General features: G+C 50.1%; 1 protein-coding gene across 1 annotated transcript in view; it reads right to left on the bottom strand.

Moving 5' to 3' along the window:
• The window catches only part of INPP4A (inositol polyphosphate-4-phosphatase type I A), a 117,807-nt gene extending 98,634 nt beyond the window's left edge, over window positions 1-19,173 (bottom strand). The window contains exon 1 of the mRNA XM_087823707.1: window positions 19,155-19,173. The gene's annotated coding sequence lies outside the window, so the exon portion shown is untranslated. The remainder of the gene's footprint in view (window positions 1-19,154) is intronic.
• Window positions 19,174-20,155: the final 982 nt, after the last annotated feature.

Below are 20,155 nucleotides of genomic sequence, written 5' to 3'. Positions count from 1 at the left end.
GGCTCCGCTCAATGGGAAGGAGATAACTGGGCTCAGTCAGCTCCTCCAGGGACCTGAAAGCCAGCCACTGGGACCTCAGGGACCTACGACCAGCCACTGGGGTGGGTGAGAGACAAGAGAATGAGCTGAAGATAAGGAACAGATTGAGGAGCATGGAGTACCATGAGTTTTCATCAGGTTGTGTCTAACATAAATATGGAGCACATGCGTGTGCAGATTCCTATTCTGAGACACCTTCTTCGAGCCTGCAGTTGCGGAAGGACTCTACCTGTCTGTCCCGACTCCCACTCCCAGGGCAGGAAGGGCTGGTTCTGTTTGCTTGTGCATTGCATTGCCCAGCGTGAGCAGGCATTTGGTGGGTGTCTGTTAGGTCAGTGGGTCAACTCTGTGCACAGCTCCCAGTGCGCACTTATCTAGGTGTGAACACAGCCATCCTGTACACCACCGGGCCCTACTCATGTGCCTTCTCCTTGGCTGGGACGTGGAACTCCCACTGAATAGAGACACTCCACACCGACCCCTGCTGGGCTACCATGCTGGGCCATTTCACCCAAGTGATACTGTCTAACTTTCACCAGGGCCCACAGGCTGTCCCACCATCTGTGTGCAGAGGAGAATGAAGCTGCCCAAAGCACCTGATCAGTGAAATGCTTTCACTCAGTCAAAGAACGTGTGACAAGCAAGATGCAGCCTGGGTGCCTGACCCCAAAGCTCTGATTTTTCAAACCAATGTAACAAGAAAGGAAAATGACTGGCTTATCTGTTCACCAAGTACACATCCAGCAACATCCCAAAACAGCTATCACCTCAGAGTCTAGAGGGGAGGGAACCATGGTCACCCAACAGCTGCTCAGCCTCAGCTTCCTCACCATGTCCACTCTATGTCCTCAGAAGGCTGCTGTGATATGTCCATGTTCTAACTCCTAGGACCTGTGAGTGCTATTTACATGGCATAGACACTGCAGATGTGACGAAGCTGGGGATTTGAGGGAGGGGGTTTACGCCAGATTATATGGGTGGGCCCTAAACCCAACCCTAAGTGTTTATGAGAAGGAGGCTGAGGGAGATTTCAGAGAAGGCCACGTGACTGAAGCAGCAAGGAGGGACCAGGAGCCAAAGAATGCAGCGACCACCAGATGCTGGACCAGGCAAGGTCGGATTCTCCTCTAAAGCGACCAGAGGGAGCATGGCCCTGCTATGCCTTTACTTTGGCCTTGTGATACTGACTTTGGACTTCTAGCCTCCAGAACTGAGAGAGGATAAATCTGTGCTATTTCAAACCACCAAGTCTGTAAGCATTTGTTACAGCAGCCGTGGGACACAGACACCGGGGATCAAATGGAAGTGCATGTGAAGGGATCAGCACAGTGCCTGGCACATGCATGATTCAAGAAACCTGTCAGTGAAGGACAGTTCCTGCCACCCTCCCTGGACCACCAGCAGTCCTCAGCTGTGCGAGGAGCTGCAGCTCAGGCTGTCCTTCTCCTGCTTACATTTTTTTTTTTTTTAATTTATCTTTATTGTTGAAAGTATTACAGGTGTCCCATTCCCCCCCCCCAATCCTGCTTACATTTTAAAGCTCCTCATACATACTGTCTCTCCCAGAAGGGGAGGGGGGGGTCCCAAAGACTCTTAGCTCCTCCTATAGAAATCCTATTTTGCCACTGACATTTGTCTTAAACACAGAGTACGATTAGGTCAGGTATTTCGCAGGGACTTGGCTGATATTGCAAGGAGCTGACCCTCTTGACTGCTGTCCAACACAATGAACAGTGAGTAGACAAAGTGAGAGCACTTCTCTCAGCCACAGGCCCTGCAGCTGCCAAAGGAGGAGCTGGGCTGGGCTCCCAACATGGGATCTGAGGCCTCTAATCAACCAGGGCAAGGGCCACCGAGTCAGCGAAAGATGGGCAGTTAACATCCAGCCTCTGCCCCAGCTTTTCCTTTCTTCAGCTGCTCCATACACCCCCACTCTTGGTTTTCCTTGAGGGTTGAGTCCTAGTGTCGAAATGCACAATGTGCAGCAATTCCACTTCCGGTGCTACTGGTAGCCTCCCTCGTGCAGACCCTGCAGCCTCAGCTTCCTCTGGGCTCTGCTCCACGAGGCCTGGGATCCTAATGGCTTGTGCCCTCCCCCTGTCCCCACTCAGTTGCAGAGCTGGAGCTGTGCCGCCCTGAGGGCCCCACCACCCTGACTCTTGCCTGCACCAAACCAGGAGCCCTCAGCCACAAAGCGCTCAGGGTGGAGCCTCAAAACCTCTAGTATTTTAGAGAAAAGATGAACGAAAAGCAGCAGCCTCTTTGCTTCCTGGAAGTGGCCATGTGCATGCCCTCTGAGCTGTCCTCTCTGCACCCGTTATTCTGCAACCTTCTCCAAGGGCTGGGACCACAAAGTGGAGGCCTGTGCTCTGAGCTAGTTGACAGCCACCACCAGGGCAGGAAAAGGGCAGTGGTGTGTGTGGAGTAAGCCACAGATCCCAAAGAGCAGCCCCCTCCATGATCCGCAGCCAGTGGAACTGCACACAGCCCCTCACTCCCCACAGAGGCCTCTTGGCTCAGACCTGTCCAGCTAAATCCCACAGAAGGGCCTGTCGGCAATCTCCAGACACACACCTGGTTCCTCCCGAAGGTGGGTTATCACCCAGCACTGCTCTTGGTGCACCTGGCTGGACCAGCAGGGCAACATTCACCTCCCTGTGCCTGAAATCTCCCACAGGAGCAAATGCCCATGGGCAGGCTGCTCCACCGCCCACGCCTGCCAGTGGGGTCTCGCAGATGCCCTCTGCCTTCACAGGTTGCTGTGAGCAGTAACCACACACCCAGTGCACCTGTGACAAACTGGCAGAATTGTCGTGCAAATTTAGAAGCTGACGATGACCACCCAGCATCACTGCAAGATATATTCACAATGCCCCTGTAAAGGCTGCTCCTCTCCCTCCCAGGTGCAGAGCAGGCTGGTGGGAGCAGCTGACAAGCTGAGAGGGCAGGTCCAGAACCAGCCTCAGCCAGACACCATCTCAGCTAGAAGTCTCCTCGATTCTGCAAGCACTGTGCCCTCCTGTCCTGGCTGACACAGTTGTCCCTCCAGAACTATCAGCAGTACCTGCAGCCCAGCCCCAGTGGGCCAGGCAGAAGTAAGCCCGTGGGAGCCACTGTTCTAAAGCTAGGGTTAGAGACAGCCCCACTCAGGATGGCATGTGTCTGTTTAAAGGTCTTTGTGTAACTAGGTCACATTTTAAAGAAGCACAGCTAACAAATAATAGATTAACTGCCCTCTACTCCCCAAAGAAGTTACAGACCAGATGAAAACTGAAATGGGAAGGAACCTCCAAATGTCACGTAACCCCAGGTTCTCCTTCCAGCCAAACGATACTTAACCCAGACCTCACAAAAAAGGGACTCTCTTTCAAAGAGTCCGTACATCAGTGTCAAGAGCAGGCTACAAAGAGCCCACCAGGCATCAAGAAATTTGATTAAAGAACCAATAGTACACAGCCTGCACAATGAAGGGTGACAGGTTCGATTCCCAGTCAAGGGCACGAACCTGGGTTGCAAGGTCCTCCCCAGCCATGGTCAGGGTGCGTGTGGGAGGCAACCAATCGATGTGTCTCTCTCACATCCATGTTTCTGTTTCTCTTTCTCTCTTCCCCCACTTCCTTCCCCCACTCCCTCTCTAAAAACCAATGGAAAAAATATCCTCAGGTAAGTATTAACAAAAAAAAAAAAAAAGGAACCAACAGTATAACCTGTAAGGGGGATGTTGTGCAGCTGGGCAAAAAAAAACACACAAAGAATTCTCTGTTCCAATGTGCCGAGTACCAAGACAGAGTACGGGAGAGAATGAGAGGGGTGAAGCAGATGTGGAGCATGAGGTCATGGGTGTGAGAAGTGTCTGTGTGTACGTGTACACATTCGCTGCACAGACATAGAATATATCGGGAAGAATACGCAAGAAGTACATGGCACTGCTGTCTCCAGAGACGGGATCTGGGTGGTGAGGGGATGGGGTAGGAGGCAGACTTTACCATATACCCTGCTGTACCTTGTAATTTTTAGACTTGAAAATGTATGACTATTGTAAAACACAGAATGTTATTAAATTTGTACAATAAAGCTAAATAAGACAAGTTTGAGGACTCCCACCAAGTGACATTCATGCATAGCCACCAATGAGGGGGTGGGGATTTAAAGAGGCCCTTCTCCAGGGCAGGGCTACCCAGTAGGTGAGGGAGTCGTGGGGAGAGCTGCACCTGTTGCTAGCAATACCTCCATCAGCTCACCCCCGCCAGCATCCCTTGCTTTCTGCCCTCCACCTCCCTCTTCTCCAACCTGGCTCCTCCTGCCACGTTCCCCTCCATCTGTACCACTATATAAAACTTAGGCTCCAAGTCCCAAGGTCCCGGATATCAGAGATGGAGTGTACTTTAGGGGATCACAAACCAGGCCCTGTCCCCATAATCTCTCACTCTCTGCTCTCCTCCTGCCACCAGCTGACAGGCCTGCCTGGCTGTCTGCACTGCACCCACTGCAGAGACCACGAGGGCACAAGAGGAGCGTGACTGGAGGTGGAGCCCACTCAGCTGTTTCACTGCGGGGAGGCCCCTGAGACACTCTTATCCATTTCTAGGAACCCATATTTCTGGGGGCTCTTCACACCCCAACACTTCCTCTTTCTCAGTCCACCTGGTTTTCACAGGTGGTTTAGAATATTCTTCCCGGTGCTGGTTTCATTCCTGTCGCTTCACAGATGGCTTCCCTGTCACCACTGCAGGCTCTGGCAATGCCCTGTCGGTGGCATTTCAGCCACCCTGCAGCAGGACCTGCAGACCAACTGGAGCAGGGATAAAGAGGCCAATCTTCGCCCACAAAGCTGGGTAGAGAGCAGGTATGGTAGAACTCTGACAATCTAAGAAAGGGTATCCTCAAACCTTATTAAGACAACTATGGAGTTGCTGCTGTCATTTAAAATACGAATAACAATGCAGGCAAAACAGAATATAAAGACTTACACAGGCCCAGCCGGGTGTGGCCCAGCAGTTGAGCATCGACCTAGGATCCAGGAGATCGAGGTTCAATTCCCGGTCAGGGCACATGCCTGGGATGTGGGCTCGATCCCCAGTTGGGGGCGTGCAGGAGGCAGCAGATCAATGACTTTCTCATCATTGATGTTTCTCTTTCTCTCCTTCTCCCTTCCTCTCTCTGAAATCAATAAAGCTGTATTTAAAAAAAAAAAAAAGAAGATTTACACAGGAGGCAACCAATTGATGTGTCTCTCTCACATTGATGCCCCCCCCCCTTTCTCTCTTTCTCCCTTCCACCCTCTCTGAAAAGCAATGGAAAAAATATCCTCAGGTGAGGATTTAAAAAAAAAGTCTTATAAAGTCTTATGAAGTCTGACACAGCTCCAGTATGGGATGAACAAAGCCCCAAAAGTTGAAGACAGTCTGCAGATGGCCTGCCGGGCCTGGGGCTAGAACAGAAATGTGCCACCCCAGCCCTCCCCACGCTTTGCTCATGAAAGCTCCCTCCCATCCCTAGCTTGTCATCACATCCTCTGACACAACTCACCCCACATGAAGTAGCTCTGTGGTGCCCTGACTCTCCTGGGCACTGCACCTTCCCAGCTTCTCCTCATCTTCAGTGCCCCTGAGACCACACTCAGGACCCAGTGCAGATGCAAACAGAACTCGTCTTCAGGTTGATTAAATTGAGAAAGAAAAACTCCAAGATAACGGAGTGCTAGGGTGTGGAACCTTCTTCCCAGGGGAGCAGCAGCAGTCCCCAGACTCTAGCAGCTGGATGAGAGGACCAGTGCGTGGGGACACAAATGGCACTGCACAATGAGGACACAACAGGGGCTGGGGAACTACTGACAGGTTTGTTTCACCCTGAGAACTCTCTGGGTTGGCAGCTGTGCCATGGACTCTGGCCCCACCACCCTCTCCTAAGTTAGACTAAACCCCAACCTGTGGGTTATCTCCCAGAAGTGGGTTATCTTCCCGAGAGACCCAGGCTTTCCTTATACTTCTGACAATGACAGAGCAGCTCTGTTGCTCATTCACTCGACAAACATCGACTCTTCACCTGTCCTGTGCCAGGCACTGTGGGGCACTCTGAAGATATGAAGAACACTGAGCTACTGTCCCTGCTCCGAGGACACTTAAGACTTCTGAATGGTCCATTATGTTCACTGAGCACGTCCCCAGAGAATAATCTTTACATTGTAGAAGCCACTGTGGGACACGTCCCCCACAAAATGAGGCAAGGCAGAATTTAACACTAGTGACTTCTACAGACCCTTGACTTACTGTCAGGAGCTGCACACCAAGACAGAGGCTAAGGCACCCCGCACGCCAGCCCTTCAGGGTTCCCAGAGAAGGTTACTTTACTTTGATGCTGTGTGTCACTTTTGCCACCAGCATTCACCCCCTTCCTAATAATAGTTCCGTGTTCCACTTGGGGAAACTGTGCTGCCCACCCTCTCTCAGGTCACTGAACTTGGGAGTGGGGGCACAGTGGTGAGGAGACTCGGGCAGGCTGTGTGTAGAGTTGTCCAGCATCAGGGCGAGCACCTGGCCCAGGTGCACTCAGTGAGTGAACACCTTCCCCTGGGACAGTCCAGACCTCCACCTTGTCTCAGTGAACATCATTCCCCAAATGAACTCTACCTGAGTGCCGCCTGATCCCAATCTAGGACCATACTTCTGTGTTCCACGGGTGCTCCAGACACTCTTCAGTGTCTCGGGGCCTGTGGTGGTCGCCCCTTGGAACACAGGCATTTCCTAAGAGCCTACCAGGTCCCTAGCAAAAGCTACCAGACCAGTGGTCACATAGTGTGCTGACAGCCACCTAATCAGCCACGCCTTCAAGAGCCCCCACCTTCTCTACACTTCTGTCCCTGCCATGCTCCACTGACTGGGCCTCCCTGTCAGGTGACACGTGGATATCAGAAGCATTCATAATGCAACATGCCACAATGCAACATGGAGCATCCCAACGGTCTATTTCCCCTGAAAAACATGTGCAGCATCTGGGTCACTGGGGCCAGACACTGCCCACGGCACCTTGGGAATGAAAAGGCAAGTCCCAATTAACACCTGAAGCAGCATGCCCATGGGGTGGAGGGATTTCTATGAAGTTCTGTGGCCACCTCCCTTAAGTAAAATATTTCACTCTCTAAGATGAAAAAAAATGATGTTTTGACTGAGAAAGCACTGGACAGCAGAACAGTATAGAAGATCACCACCAGCTCAGGCAGCAATGACTCTTGCTGGGAAACAGAAAGATGCTGCTTTCATTCAGCGCCTGCAGCAGCCCCTCACAGGGTAGAGAAGGTGAGAAAGGGCCCCTTGATAATCCTTGCCTTTTTAAAATATGAAGTAAAAATTCTTAAAGGCTAGGAAAAATTATTAGATTAGCAAATGTTCATCATTAGTTTTAGAAACACAATCAGAAATTTTCTTATCTCAGAAGCATGAATTAGGGAGCGTTTCTCTGTGAAGATTCACACATGCACATCCACACTAACTCCCAGGAGTCCCGTTGGCCAGGAAGCACAGAATGGCTACTCCAGGGAACTCAGCCTCGAGGCCACTGCCTGGTTAGGGGGGAGAGAGCGGGAGCGGGAGCGGGAGCGGGAGCGGGAGCGGGAGAGGGAGAGGGAGAGGGAGAGGGAGAGGGAGAGGGAGAGGGAGAGGGAGAGGGAGAGGGAGAGGGAGAGGGAGGGAGAGAGGGAGGGAGGGAGGGAGAGGGGAGGGAGGGAGGAGGGAGGGAGGGAGGAGGGAGGGAGAGAGAGAGAGAGCGCGCATGCACATGTGCAAGTGACAGGTGTTAAATGCACACACAAATGGCATGTGCGAGCACATGGGTGGTGTGAGCACACGATATGTGAGTGGTGTGTGTGCATGTGCACGTGCACATGCACTGGATTGGGTGGAGGGAGGAGACAGGAGCAGTTTTACCCAGAGGTGCAGCAGCTGAATGCGTATGCCCAGTGGTTGGCAAGCACAAAGAGGGCCCTCAACTTCTCCCATCGATGCCTGTTCCTGGGTCTGACATCCGACCATCACGAGGCTTTACTCTGAGGTCAGGAATCGCCAGCACATATGGAAGGGAGAAACCCCAACATGTTTCCCCATTTCCCTACAGGTTTCCCCAACATTGGGCAACCATCTTCCAAACAAGCGCAAAAACTCATCTTCCAAGAAAGATGACTACTTACAGGAAAGACACAGAAACCACCTCCAATGTCTATTCTTCCCTTCCTCCTTAGTAATAGGCCCAGGACCCTGGCTCTTAGCATGGGGCTATCTGCTGCCCTTGCAGCTATGTGTGGCCAGGGGATTCAGTTCCTGTTGACAAGATTTAAGGACATCTGATGAACAGTTCTCAGGAAGTGTGTCTTCCTTCAGCCTGCTGTCTGGAATGCCCATAAGCTGGCTATACTTCTGGCCACCATCCTGGCCAGGAGGCCCTGGGCTTCACCCTGGAGAAGGTGGAGCATAAGCTCTGCATGCCCACCTCCAGACCTCAGGACTAGAAAGAGAAATAAATGCCTATCTTGACTAAGCCTCCTTTCCCCGTTTTTTCTGTTATACACAGCCAAATGTTGGTCCTAACAATTTTACCATTCCCCACTTATATCCAATGAGGAAGAATGTCACCATCCTGGAATGCTCACAGCCGGGGATAAGGAAGGATACTATTTTAGATTTCCATTTATTAACAGTCCCATTTTTCCCAGAAAGACCTTTAAATAAAGCATTCTCAAACTGACCCAGGGCTCCAGGCTTGGGTGAGTACATTCTCACAAGACCTTATAAACACAGTAAGATTCATTTTGTTGTAGTTATTTTATAAAACAGTTTCTCCCTAATATACTCAACATTTTAATCCTAAAAAAGCTAACCAATCCTATTTCTAGGCCTGCCTGAGTAGCAAGCTCAAAAAGTGTTAATACACCAAATTCCTGTTTACTGCCCCAAACACCAAATAGCTTGGCTTGTGTACTCAGTACAGACGATCTAGGTTATGAGGTAAAAATAGCCCATTTTCATTCATTACAGTTAGTCTAGTAAGTTAGGTTCACAGTTTGAGCCACAAGCTGCTAGCTGCCATGACAAGCACGGGTACAACCCTGTGGGCGTGTGACACTGGTCAAATCCTGTGATGCCCAGTTCCAAGGAGTGACAGTGACTGCCGCCCTGCAATTTGATCATCTCTGACCTAATCATGTTTGAAATGGGGCCATCCGGCTAGTTTTGAACTCTCTGCTGCTAAGGGGCTAAAGCTGTGGTGACTGCTGTACTGAGGCCAGACCTGCACTTGACAGGTGGTCCGATGCCGAGAGCATCAGGGCTGGGCACACGGGGGACACAGTCAGTAGTCAAGTCCCCAGTGCCAAGAGCAGTGCCTCCCCAGGTTAGAAATTGATGGCAATTAACTTTAAAACCTGAATGCTTCTTAACAACCAAGTCGGTGTAAGAGCGACACAGCAGTCACTGAAGTGGCCTGTCTCGGAGCCAGTCAAGCACCCTTACTGCGTCGCATGCCATCTGCCGCTCTTCTCCCTTCCACCAACAAGGCCAATACCTAGCTTGGGAAAGATATTTGACTAATTAAAGAATGATTGAATAATTAAGTTGACTCAAAATGCAAAGATCTTCCTCCCTCCAGTTAAGTCACTCTAGCTGTCTACCATGCGGTTCACAGGCACGTACACCGATCATCACAGAGCATGTGTGTGAGGCAATCGCTGGCAGCACGTGACTATTAGAAAAACTGTTTCCACTGCCAGGTAAGACAGGGTCCCGTCCTCATGGGCTCTGTGAAAGCTTTCAGCAATACATTCAGGGCTCTCCTTGAAGGGACAGCACTCCGTAGAGTTGTATCCATTTGAGGCCTTTGTTCTTTAAATCAGGTTATGCTTTTACTGATAACTTTAAATCCAGGTACCTTCTATATAAAAGGTCGGGAATGGCTAAATAAGAAATATAATAAGTTAAAAACAGAGTTAAAAAAGGTCCAAGACAGGTAAGTGGAGAAGTCAGGGAACAATGTCAAGCAGCCAGAGAGTCCACGCCCAAACCAGATGACAACTGTGCGTAAATTACCAGGGAGAAGTATCAGAAGTAAGTCTCCATCCATCCATGGGGAAATGTCTGGGCTTCAATACAAAACCTGTAGTAGTACTGGAGGACTGTCTGCAAAGGGTCTCAGATGGATGGGGACATGGTGCAGGGTGGAGGAGCCAGGGAAAGACACAGGTGCTCTGCCTGAACCAGAAGAGTCTGGTTTCATGATGCACAGGCAGCTTCGATCTCCAGGGACAGATCCAGGGCCCCCCAGGGTCCCTGACACCAAGTGTCTCTAATGGAGAAGCTATGGCTAAATCACTGCAGAGGGGAGTGAAAGTGAAAGACTACAGAGACAGCAGCTTGGTTCCCAAGGCCACAAACTAAGCAGTACTTCCCTAAATCGACACTGTGTGTGTGTGTGTGTCCCCCCAAGGCCATTACACCAAGCACATGACCCTTCACCCAGCAGTCCTCAGCAGGATCACAACTCCATTCCAGTGTCTGACTAGGAGCCAAGGGAGGGAAGGATAAGGTGAGGTTCAGGAGTGACCACTGTCACCACAAGTTGGGGGCAAAATCTAAGTGCGCCCTTTTCTGCCACCTGAGGTGGGCACTGTCTACCAGCAGAGTGTTTTCCTAAGGCCAATCCATTCACCCACCTCTCTCTCCTCTCTCAAACCAGAGGAACAATGTTTGAAAGATTCTGGGGTAGCCTGACATTTCTTGGCACACAGTCCCATCTTAATTCCATTTTACTGTCCATCTGATTATCACCCAAATTTGGTTTAACATTTGTATAGGCATAACATAGTCAAAACAATGCATAAGAAATGTGAAAATACTCAACATTCCACCACACACAATCACAAGTTTTTATGTGCTTAAAAAACAAGTGTCAGTAGAAGACTCAGCTGGGTCACTGACCACCTGACTAAGAGTTTAGGAGCCACGCCTCCCACTTCCCCCTTCCTACTCTGCCCACATCCTAGTCCTCTGACCTTTGCTGGCAGTCCCCTGCACCTTAGAGCCTCCTGCTTCTGCAACATTTCCCCTCAGAGGTGCCCTGGGCAGGAGTCAGAGAAGGGATGTACCCTCGCCTTCTGAATACATTTTTAACAGTAGGGGCACTCCAAGGAAAAGCAGAGTTGTCAGGACTATAAAGTTGAGAAGGGAGACTCAGAGTCTCCTGCAAGATAGAAACTTCCTGCCTGCACTGGCTCAGAGCCTTGCAGGTAGAGAGCTCTCCTGTTTATATTATTTAATCTGCACACCCCACTGTGAGCCGGGCACTTTCCCATTTCACAGATGAGAAAGTTGATTCAGGTTCATGTCCAGTACTTTTTCTTCCCACAATCCAATCTGCCTCACTCAAAAAACAGAGACACCCCCAAAGACATGGCTGCATATGCTTTGTAATACAAAGCAGACCAACACCAGCATTAAAGGATGCACATCACTGTCCCAAAGGCAGCCAAGGCGACCTGGGGCTCTCCGGTCGCTGTTAAACTACAAAGGACTGCAAGGGGATCACACACAGCAGTGGCTTCAACAGGAAGGATGTCTACTTTCCCTCCCTCCCCAACCCTTCTATAAGTAAAGGTATGCTGAACCTACTCTGATAGGAGTCAGGGACCCAGAGTTAAATTTTATTTAATTTATTTATTTTATATATCTTTATTGATTTCAGAGAGAGGGGGAGAGAGATAGAAACATCAATGATGAGAGAGTCACTGATCGGCTGCCTCCTGCCCGCCCCCCGATTAAGGATGGAGCCTGCAACCTGGGCATGTGCCCTGATCAGGAATCTAACCTGATCTTCTGGATCATAGATCGATGCTCAGCCGCTGAGCCACGCCCAGAGTTAAATTTTAAACCTCTGGCAAATCAACATGCTCCCTGCCATTGCCTCCCCACCTCTCAGAGTGGCCCTGCTAAGGACCCCCAACATCACCAGAAGGATCTGGCCAAGGCAATCGAACACCACAGAGAATAAACCAGAGCATGAACAGAAGTTCAGACCTTTCTTCCGGTTGTTCTGTGGGCTCCAGCTCCACTCCCACCGGCCCATACTGCTAAAGGCCCTCTTGTTTTAGCTCAGTAGTTCTCCACCTATGGTGAGTCACAGGCCCTCCCCCCAGGGAAAGACCACCTGAGTATACCTGTGCAGTGCAGCCCCCTCCTCCTTGTGCTCAACACTTGGGTTGGACACATTTTTATCAAAACACCCAGTAAGAAATATTCACATTGTCGCAATACCCAAACATCCACCACATGCAAATAACGTTTTATCAAAATAAGCTTACCCTTCCTACAAAAAATATACTTGGATATTTCCTACTGTATTTCAAAAAAAAATTAAGTACTGGTTGCAACCTCAAGTGGATTTATTTCTGGACCCCCTCCAGCCATCACCTCCTGGGGGCTGGTCCTTCCTCAGGAATTAGCACTGATGAGGTACAGTGAGAGCCTCCCTAACCACCATGTTCATGGATTCCGATGAACCTTGGAAAGCCTTGGAAAGTCAAAAAAATCTACAAATACCTCAGCTCGCCAGTTCCAGGAAAAATCTGTAACAGTGGCTATTTTGATCTCACAAACTACATGGTGGAGGTGGCTATTTTACTTCACCCAAACACAGAGTTGGAGCTATACTTGCAGAAGGGGACAATGAAGCAGGTCACTCTGGACAAAGCCAGACAGGGAGCTACACAATGTCACTGGAAGTATCCCTTAGGTTGCCTCTAGGCCAACTCCTTAAACACTTCTCAGCACCTACTAAAAGTACTGCTCTGGCTTTTTTTCCTAATTGAGCAAGGAGTAGCAGATGATGCAAACTCTCCCCTCTGAACACACTGGGGGAGCGGCGTCAGGAAGTGGGCCATTAGGGCCAGCCCAGCTCTAGGGGCCAGCCCAACAGACTCCTTTCCTGCTGGGTCAGAGGCAGGCTGTCACCGATGATGCCGCCGCCTTTACCAGGTCCGCAGGGAGGATGCGGGTCTCGCTCAGAGCAGCAGAGGCTGCAGGCATGGCAGCTGGAAAACAGCTGGGCCTATAAACAGGAACAGGGCGGGTGTGCGGCAGGTGCAAGGAGAGCAAAGCTGCCCACAGGCTCCTAAAACACTTCCCATGACCCTCAGCTCACACTATGGCTGACCACCCAACACTCACTCTCCTTCTTCCTGTTCTGGGAACTAGCCTCTGGATTGAGGAAAAGCCAATCCCACCTCTAGCTGAGGAGTGGTTCTGGTCTTGATTAGACTAGGAGAGCAATTCTCAAACCTGACGTTGCATCAGAATCACCTGGAGGGCTTGTTAAACGGTGGTCATTGCTGGGCCCCATCCCAGAGTTCCTCATTCAGGAGGGGGCGATGTTGCAACTGCTGGCCTAAGGACCACACGTGCAGGACGCTACTCTCACAGCCTCAGGTTCTTGGTCCGGGGGGAACACATGACCCTCACTGCTCCACAGCCAAAGGGAAGACTGGTAGACCTATGACTGGGGACCAGCTGGTGTGTCTCTCTCCCTGCTCCTGACAGGAAGGAGCCCAGAATCACACAGTCCCTCTGACCCAAAGGACCATCTCATAATCATGAGGAGGCAGTGATGGCTGGAAAGAGGGGAGAGGAGAATCCAGGTCCTTGAGGAAACTGCTGATACAGTAAGGCTCCAGTGCCGAGATAATAAATGTCCTTATTGTTTACTTGGCAGCCAAAAGCACCCAGTGACACACCCCATAATCCAGGGAGACCCTTGGACTGGGCATCCCTGTTTCCTCCCAGCACCCTTTCCCCAGATACCCCACCTACCTAACTGTAGTTCCTTCACACGTCCAGAAGTGGCATACTTGGGTCATTCTTGAAAAATATGAACTAACAACTTATAGAATACGCCATGTGAAACGCAAGCAACACAGGAGAGGGAAGGAAAGGAGTTCCACATCCCAAAGTGAATTCCTTTCATCACACAGCTCCTGCAGCAGCAGCTGATAGCAGCTCTTGGGGGCTATGGTGGAGGTGTGGGGGCAGGGGGCAGGAAGAGAGGCAGGGCCTTCAGAGGCCTCAGGATCCTACCTAGTTACATGCAACAGGCAGGGCGGGCAGGAACTCCAGGTGAGGAGCATTGCCAGGTGTGTGTGGGCCAGGGCTGAGAGGGGATGCCAGGAATGGAGGACACGGTCCTCCTCCAGTGGCCCCTCCCCCATTGGAGACCAGACAACACCCCTTTGTCTTCCTTACCCTATTCCAGAAATAGACACCTCATCTTTATCACCATAGCATGACCCTCCCCCACAAATGCTTCCTGTTTCTGAGGCCTTCGCCAGGTGAACCTCACTGAACAGACTACACTGAAAGACCTGCAGTCTCACCTGACCCAGGTTAGGAACCCTGGGCAAACACCAGGGGCCAGGTGGGCTGGCAGACATGGGACAAGGCAAGGTGTGTACAGAGACGAGATGCAGCATCCCAAGCTCTCATTTCCCACAACTCAGCCAGGTTATGGCAAAAGGGATGGTTAAGAGATCAAACCCACAAAGAAAAGGCTGTTCTAAGTCCAAGCTCCACGCTGCCTGCACCTGCTCTATGTGTGAATTCACCCTAGCAGGGGTCGTTCCTCAGTACGCAGCAGACACCAGGTGTCACTCCAAGCACCTGACCTTTATTAATTCATTTACCTCCTAACAAGCCTCTGGAGTTGCTACCACCATCAGCCTAGCTTTGCAGATGAGAAAACCACGGTGCAGAAAGATTAAGCTACTTGCCCAAAGTCACATAACTAGTTGGAGGCTCATAGGGAGCTCACTTTACTTACAAACCAAAATACTGAAAACAGCCCTAGCCTGTTTGGTTCAGTGGTTAGAGAGTCGGCCCACGGACTGTAGGGTCCTGGGTTTGTATTCTAGCCAAGGGCACGTACCTAGATTGCAGGCTCCATCCCTGGCCCACATGTGCAGGAGGCAACCAATCGATGTGTCTCTCTCACATGGATGTTTCCCTCTCTCTCTTTCTCTCCTCCCCTTCTAACTCTCTCTGAAAAGCAATGGAAAAAAATATCCTCAGGTGAGGGTAAAAAAAAAACGACTGAATATAGAAATTCTTAATATTGAGGACCCCAGGTGTTAATTTTCATCCCTGCACTGACATATGAAATACAGCGTTTATTTTAAAGCCCTATGAAGGCAGCTATGTGATTTAATGTAAATGGTACTAAATCCAGACAGACCTCAGTTTAAATGCCAGTTCAGCCCCTTGCAACTGCCCTCAGGTGGGTGCCTTAACCACTCCTCACCTGGGCTTCCTCCCCAAGACCCCAACTCCCCCCCACAGGCTCTCCTTAAAGGAGGCACAAGAAGACCACGGGGACTGGTGTGCAGGTGGCGCTCAGATCACGTGAGTTTCCTTCTGCTTTAGGGTGAAAATGCATCCCACTTAAAGGAGACATCTAAGGCTGCTGAAAAGTCTGAAGTTACAACAACTTCTACAATACAAAAAGATGAAGAAAACAGCCTAATAAGACAAAATGGGCAACGCTATGCATAGCTAATTCACAGAAGCTAAAATATAAACTAGCAAGAAAAGGTTTTCAATATTTCTAGTAAGGTGGGAAATGTAACTAAAACAATGTCTTCTTTACCCATTAAATATGCAAAAATTAGCAAGATTTATACTCTTCAGAGTTGCCTGAGTTAAAGGGAAAAAGGCAATTTCACACAATGGAAGAAGTACAAACTGAGAAAGCCTCTTGAAAGTGGGGGGCAATTTGGCAAAATTATCCATTTAAAATTATTCTTTGGCCCAGAAATTCTACCTCTAGGGATCTAGAAGACTGAGGTATTTGTAAGTGTTAACAGTGACATAGTTCATAGATTCCCCACTATTTTTATAGCAGACAATTGAGAAAACCTCAATGTCCTTCAAGAAAGAATAGTTAAGTTATGGTACACCCATACTCTGGAATACAGACAGGAAAAAAGGCACATTTTCATGACAGTACATAAAGGCCTCCAGACACAGCATTCAATTTAAAAAACAAATCCGAGAAAATTTTGCACAATGTGTCAACGTTTGTTTACGATTAGAGCATCTGTCCACTGCAAAGGCCTAGAAGCAGTGACCCACCCACCCACCCTCAGTAGCAATGAGCACACCTCACACCCAGATCTTGGTTTCTAAATACCACTAAAAGGAACCAGAACTCTGGAGAAATGGCTGATTCCAGGGCTGGAAAGCACAGACTGAGTCTTGAAGATTTTGTGCCAGAAAGCAAAGCAGTCCACAAAGAATGATCAGGACACGTAAAAAGGACAGAGGAGTCAGGATGCTGGGGCCCCTACAGGCCAGGTCTGGGACAATTGAAGCAATAAGATGAATCATGAGAGCAATGGACTATATAATCTACATATAATCTCTTGCATAAAGATGGAATTCATGGCTGCAGAGATGTAAATCAAAGAATAAGAGGGAAAGGAAAGTTCTTCCTTTCAGCACAATCCCAACTCAAGAGATGCAGAAAACACTACAGGACTGGGAAACCCCACCTGTCAACCACCGCCATACCTGATTCAGGTGAGACTCATCAGTGGATTCCACAACTAGTGGTGAAAGTGTGAGGAGTAACACGCACAGCCTCAAGTTGTCTTATTTTGAGGTACCAATTAATTACAAAGATGAAAATGGTAGCTTTTCTGTGAGGGATCTTGGTGTCTTCATCAAGGGATCAACGTTAACATGACCAGTGAAAGAGACTAAGGACAGCATACGGGACATGCTAAGAGAGCTGCTGGAAAAAAAAAAATTAAAGAGAGCAAGGTATGCACATGTATGAAATAGAGGTAAATTCCTGGGGTTAGGTTCACAATAGCATTTTTCTTAAAAGCACAGAGACAAAACGAGCTGGGGCTGCCCTTGGGTTAATTCTGGCCTCCCCACACTAAGCTCTCCTCACATACCTTCTGCTCCAGGACACTGGGAAAAAAGCTGTTTTAAATGATCTCTCAAGAACAGCTCATCACGCAAGTTCCACAACAGGAGCAAAGACATAATCAAGCCTCTTCACTGCAGATTTGTGCTAATTTTCCCTCCGTGCCAGCCAACCATCCTGACACCACAAGCGGCTGATGATACTACCGGGACTTGCCTGGGGTATGTACGTATGTAATCTACAAAGGAGGTTTTTGTAAGAAACCAAGATGATACAAAATCTCCCCCCTACTCTGCCAGGTTGGGTTCTTGAGACACTCAGCCATCGGGTGCGGGTCAGAGGTCAGCTGGTCTCACACACCTTTCCATTCTGTTCACAGAGCAGCTGGCTGGGGAGAATGTTCCCAGGTAGGCAGCTGGCTAAAGGGACTTTCAGGGTCATCATACATCCTGCCTCTCTGGTGCCTCACGGTTTACAACATGCTCTCAGGTACATTATTTTATTTCATCCTTTCCTTAACGTGACTTTTTTTGAAACCCTAATGTTTAGTTTAACAGCCTTATGACAAAATACCCAGTTTTCAAAATAATGGGGATAAACTATGTCCACCCTTGACTTCCAGTCTAGTTGGGAGGCAGGACTTGTTCCTGAGCAGATAAACACCCTGAGACGGCATAAGCCAAATAAAAAATAGTTAAGCAGCTACTAGAATGAGTACAACTAATTCTGTCACTGAGCTCAGTAGGAATCCCGCCCTCCTTTGTCTTTGTATCTGTCCAGCATCTATTCACTTAAGCCCTATCTGTTGGACAACCCATCCTGGTAACTCTGGCTTGTAGCTCCAGAGGTGTGTTTACAAGGCAGGGCAGGGAACGAGGCGTTTCAGGACTCTGTTCACATGCAAAGCCACCCCAGGGACTGGACATAGTCTTCCGATACCCATCCTCTAAGAGAAGAACCACACCTTCCCATGTGGACACCATCATTGATCTTTCTTCAAAGAAACCAGTAAGTTGAGTCTTTTAGGAGTAAACATTTCTGCAAAGAACCCCCCCGAAAGAAAGGCCCTAGCCTAGACCCAAAGACAAAATTCCTCTTAAAGAAAGTCCGTTTTCAACCAAAGAAAAATTAGGTTTAACTCTTTACCAATGCCAAGAGCATGTAGATTCCAAAACACTTCAGAACAAGAGTCAGCAAGTGGCAGATGCAGGATTCACACCCAGCCGGCCTGTGGGTCCCCACCCCACTGGCTTGCCCACAGTCCACACAATCCACTGTGCATGGAGATGAAGCAGAAACAATTTCACTGCAATATTCAAACTACCACCCCACCCCCTCGCCTGGGTTTAGACGCCCTAAGAGACAGGTGACAAATCAAACACTCTTAAGGAGCCTCCCAACACAAAACATTCAGAAGCAAAGCAAAAAACAAGATGGGCTTTGCCGCTGTCCGTACTTATTTCCTACCCAAAGGAGCACTTTCATGATCTGTCATTATAGACGAACTTGGGAGGGAGGAACGCACCATTATGTAATGTCAGAGGGCAGGCCACACGGGAAAGTGAACGCTGCGCCCACAAAGACATAAATTTACCTTTGACATTTTGAGTGTTTCAGTCTTCTATGGCCTACACATTCATGACTGGCTTTTCAAGAGACGGTCACAGCTCCCTGCAAATGCCTCGGGTCTCGATTCACTGACTAGCAAAGCCAGAAAGAAACAATATATAAAAAGCAAAGATGCCAGAAATGCTGTCGGGGGTTAGGGGCCGGCAGCGAAGCACAGAGTTGCGACGATGGACAGATTTCCCACGTTTATTTATACCAGATATGTTTACACCCTCAACACGGCGAGGCCTTCAGCGTCTGGAGGCACCAGAAACGCCCTGGAGACGCACCGGGCAGGCGCCGACCGGGCGGGACGCCGACCCCGCGCCCCGCTCCCCTCCGCCAGCGACGCCGGGTCTGCATCCGCCCGTGCGCGCAGCGCCGGCCGGGTCTCAGGAGCCGAGACCGCGACTGCACCGCGAGGCTGCACATTTCCATGACAACCGCGGCGCCCTCAGCGCCAGGAGCCCGGAGTCGGGATGCGCGCCGCGCCCGCCCGGGGGCTCCCGGGTCCCGGGTCCCTCGCGTCGCAGCGCCCCCGGCCCACCTACCTGGCCCGCCCGGCCCGCGGCCTGCTGCCCCGCCGTCGCCGGGCCGCCGGGTCGCGCGCGCAGGCCCCGCAGCTGCAGCGCCGCCGCTGAGTCGCCAAGTTGCGGGCTCCGGCCGGGTTCCAGGCGCTGGTCCTCCCGCTCTCGCGGCCAAACCGCCGCAGCCAGCGCCCCAACCGGCCGCCGCTGCTCTGGAGGCGGAGGCCGCGCAGCCCCGCCCCGGCCCGCCCCGGCCCGCCCCTCGCCGCGCATGCGTCCCGCCCGGCCCGCCCCCGACGCCGGCTTCTGACTCCTGCGCCCTGGTTCCCGCGAGAGCGCGCTCGGCTGGGGCCGCATCGCCCGCGGGGCTCTCGGGCGCCCGCGCCTCCTCGGGGCAGAGCCGGGACCCGGGACACGCTCCGCTGGGTGCGCGCGGCAGGAGCGCGCCGCCCGCCGTGCCGGTGCCCTCGGTCCCTGGGAGAAGTCAGGCAACGCAGCGTTTAACGCAGAAACACGCAAAATCAACATCTTTCTGCCGAAACGCAGATGAGCACAGAGAAGAGACACTTAGACTACCCTTCCAGACCTGTGCTGGTACATTGTGCAAATAGGCATTTATAGATTCTCACCAAATATTAGTTCTCTACACTTCTCCCCCAAAGCTCTATTTTTTTTTTATAGGAAAAGAAAATAAATAGAATTGTGGAAGAAATGTTTTACTTTACTATAACTTTATAGCTTAATGTTGCTGCTTGAGCAAGAATAAATACTGAGCTGCATATAAACATTTTACCTTGAAATCTTTAGATTTTATCAGAAAAAAATATTTCTTAAAAACTCTTAAATGAGAATTACTTTAATTATATAAACAAAAACACCTCTCACCATTCACATCCCTCAGGTGTGAAAGCAAGCATTTATAACTTGCCTTTAAAAGGAAAGAGATTAACCTATGAGAAATAAAAATTAAACATTTCTCTAATCTTATATAGGATTATATCTGAGACACTCCCTGTCACCAAAAA

This window comes from Miniopterus natalensis, chromosome 13 (genome assembly GCF_054644295.1).
Source record: "Miniopterus natalensis isolate mMinNat1 chromosome 13, mMinNat1.hap1, whole genome shotgun sequence".
NCBI classification, from domain to species: Eukaryota; Metazoa; Chordata; class Mammalia; order Chiroptera; family Miniopteridae; genus Miniopterus; species Miniopterus natalensis.
Note: the sequence above shows the minus strand (reverse complement) of the source record. Positions and strands in the feature narration are given on the sequence as shown.